Consider the following 3,533-nt stretch of genomic DNA (forward strand, 5'->3'; position numbering starts at 1 on the left):
GCCCACGGCCCCAGGAGAAAGGAAGCAAGCCCAGGGCTGCCCAAGGCCGGGAGAGGCCAGGCATCTGCCTCTGGGAGGTGGGGAAGAGAGGAGGGTGGTCCTAGTGGGTCAGAGCTCTGGGGAGCACTGAGTGCCAGCACCTAGGGAAGCCTCCGGCCTCTGGCCCTTTTGAGCCTTGAGATGGCCCCGCCCACACCCAGGGTCCTGGACCCTCCTCTCAACAGGGTTCAAGTAGACCGTGCGCTCCAGTCCCCGGAATCCGCATTCTGGGAACACGGGCTCGGCAGCAAGAACACAGGTGCCCCCGGCTGACTGGACGTCGCAGGGGAGGGCCCAGGCCGAGAAGGCAGGGGTCACTAAAGCCCTCTTCCTGTTCTAACAAAAGCAACCTTAGCCGCAAGTCCCACCCCTGAGAAGCTGGCCAGAAGCAAAAACCCCTTAAAAATTATTTTTGGGTCGCCCGGCTGGCTCAGGCGGTTACGCATCTGACTCCTGATTTTGGCTGAGGTCACGATATGGTTCCTGAGTTCGAGCCCCACGTCAGGCTCTGTGCTTGGGATTCTCTCTCCCCCTCTCTCTCTGCCCTTCCCCTGCTCACGATCTCTCTCAACATTAAAAGGGTTTCCATCAGCTGGAGACAGACGACAGCTGGCTCTCTGCCCAACCTGAATCCGCCCGCCAAGAGAGGAGACATCATTTCTGTAAGTGCTCTTCCCCTCCCTGAGGGTCTCCACCAGACTGTCTTAAGGGACAGGGTGAGGGCAGCGTGGCTGCCGGGCACACAGATATGCAGGGCTCACGGCGGCCCGTCCCCTCCCGTGCAGAACCAAGGGCCCACGGTGAGGAAACGTCTAGAGGCTCGCGGAACCCGCGCTCAGACCTGAGGCTGCTCTCAGCCCAACTCCGCCCAGGCCACCCGACCCTCCAGTCGCGAGCACATCAGTGTCTGTGAGTCGGGGTCTCCCGGGAGGACCCTGTGGCCTTGCACCCGGACCCCCACCGCTAGGTTAGGAGCCCAGGATGCCGCCAGGTCCCGCCACACCTGCCAGCTCCAACCCGCCCCCAGACATCTCACGCCCAAGGCCCCGAGCGCCCACGGATGACAGATGCAACAATGACACCGGGGACCACGTCACTTCACTCACGCATGGTGCCCTGGCTCAGGCCACATGGAGGGGAAGGAGGGAACGAGAAAGAGGGAGGAAGGGAGGATCTCGAGACAATGGTGCTGCTCTTGAAAGACACGAGTCGTCCGGCACGAGTGTATGAGTCACACACTGCACAATGGCCCGTCGCCGTCACACAGACCAAGATGCCCTGACAGGCTGAGATGCCATGACTCGGGGGGAGATGCAGAGGGGACGGAGAGGGGCATGCACCGAGCCATTTACCTTTCCAAGGTTAGTAGGGAGAAAACTTTGAGAAAATGTGACAAACAGTTCGTCTTTCAAGCATAGTAGGGGGGAGGGAAGAAACATGTTGGGAAAGAAAAACAAAACAAAACATCTTTAGTGCTATCTTCTTTTCAGTGTGCATCTGAAGCTTAACAATCAAGGACGGCCGGGGGGCTGCTGGCCTGGAGCACTGGTGCGGCCCCCAGGGGAGCTGCCGGGCGCTGCATTGAACCGGGCTGTCGTGACCATGACCGTGTTACCAGCCCAGGACCTTTAAGACCCCGAGGGCGCCCCGCACTCCCTAGGCTGTTGGTGCTCCTGCCACTCCGGAGAAGAAACCTACGGGCCTCTGCGGAAGGGACGGCATGGGGGACGTCAAAATGCAGAGCGAGTAGCACAAGCCCGGGCACCTCAGGCACCCACCAGGGCGCAGGGCACTGTCTCCCCCACGGTGACGGCTACTGTCTGCTGCGCACTGACCTCGCGCCAGGCACTCTGCTAAGCCAGCCTATGTTCTCTGCGTCAAATCACCTCTCAGTGCCACCGTCTCCACCTGACGGACCAGGAAGCAGAGATCGCGTCACCTCGCCCAGAATGCTACAGAGGGAGGGTGGTAAAACCAAGGGCCCGGCCCGGCTCAGTTCGGCCTCAGGAGTGGAGTGTGGTGTCTGCAGTCCCAGACGCGGGCTCCCGCTCCCAGGCCGGGCTGGGCGCTGGGACCCCAGAGCGGAATGCAGGCGTGGTGGGTCCAGAGGAGACGCTTCTGCTGAACCAGAAGGATTCTAGCCAGAGGCACTATGAGCCGTGGAGCCGGGCAAGTTCAACCTGAGAAGGTGCGGGTGTGTCTGAGGGGACCCTCCCAGCAGGAAGAGTTCTTTCCTGGCAACATCAAGCTCAAAAAGAACAGGATATGCACGGAGGCAAAATGGAAGTCTCCAGATCCAAAGGCCTGTTTTCACACAAGGGGAACTCGTGACCCAGACGCACTCAGTGTGCTACCCCTGGCTTCAAGGAGGTGCCGACACGGGGCTGTTCGTCTGTAAGACGGAGTTTGACGGACAGTAACACACCCGAGCCGTGGAGGGCAGCTGCGTGGGGAGGCTGCGAGAGCCAGGAAGGAAATCCAACAGCTCCACCCGGTGCCCCGCAGGCTGCCAAGGTCGGCTGCCCGGGACAGGGATGGGGGAACAGTCCCTTGGCCATTCCCAGAAACCAGCAGAGAGAAAGCCGTCAGCCCGTTCGAGTCCTGGTTCTGCGATTCACTGGCCGGACGGCCGGGGGCAGGCCCCCCCCTTGCTCACCGGGTAAAGAGGGACAGAGCTGCCCTGCAGACCTCCTGGGCTTATTTTAAGGCCTGAAGACACAGAACATGCGTGAGCAAGCACTTTCTCAGTGAGCTGCAAAGCATCCCAAAATATGCCTCACCTCGGGCGGTGCCCCGTAATCAGAGCGCGATGCTCCACTACTATTTTCCAAGAACAAGTCACACTTCGAAGCCGACGGCCTGAACTCCTGAAGCCAGTTCAGTTTTTGCATCAAGTAGTCAAAGGAACTGAATCGGCAGAAGGGAGGGCGGGAGGTGTGACTTGAGGGGCTGGGGGAGAGGACGTTTCATGACGGCTGTTAGCGGCCCCCCAAGGCGGAAGGCCTGGGCCCCCTCTGGGGTGGGGCCCTTCTGCGGAGACGCTGAATTACCCAGCAGTCACTTAACCAGAAACTCCCTGCAGAGCGCGCTCCGGCTGAAGGAGAGGGGAGGCCAAGGGTCTGACTGGAACGCTGCACCTGATCCTGAACGTGACCACTAAGGCTAAGCTTGTGCTGCTCCAGGACAACCCGAGCAGAACACCGCGCTCCCAGGGTGTCGGGGTCCTGGAGCCTCTGCTGGGACAGAAGGGGGGGTCAGGGCCGCGACCCCCACGTCCCCCACAAGGAGTCCGTCCTCTATCTGTTTTGCAGACATTTCCTTCTCACACGCAAGTCCCTCCAAGGGGGCGCACAGGACTTTTTTAAAAGACGAGGCATCGAGCAGAAGACCCGGCCTGGCACCAAAACCTGACTCTGAAGGAAAAAGCCACGGACCACCGCCGGGCACTGGTGGCTGGGACCCCCGAGGGGCGCGCAAGAAGCCAGCCGTACGCA

General features: G+C 60.8%; 1 protein-coding gene across 1 annotated transcript in view; it reads right to left on the reverse strand.

The window, feature by feature from the left end:
• The window catches only part of PFKFB3 (6-phosphofructo-2-kinase/fructose-2,6-biphosphatase 3), a 31,981-nt gene that overhangs the window by 707 nt on the left and 27,741 nt on the right, over positions 1-3,533 (reverse strand). The gene's annotated exons all lie outside the window — the stretch shown is intronic.

Source organism: Crocuta crocuta, unplaced genomic scaffold (genome assembly GCF_008692635.1).
Source record: "Crocuta crocuta isolate KB4526 unplaced genomic scaffold, BGI_CrCroc_1.0 scaffold32, whole genome shotgun sequence".
NCBI classification, from domain to species: Eukaryota; Metazoa; Chordata; class Mammalia; order Carnivora; family Hyaenidae; genus Crocuta; species Crocuta crocuta.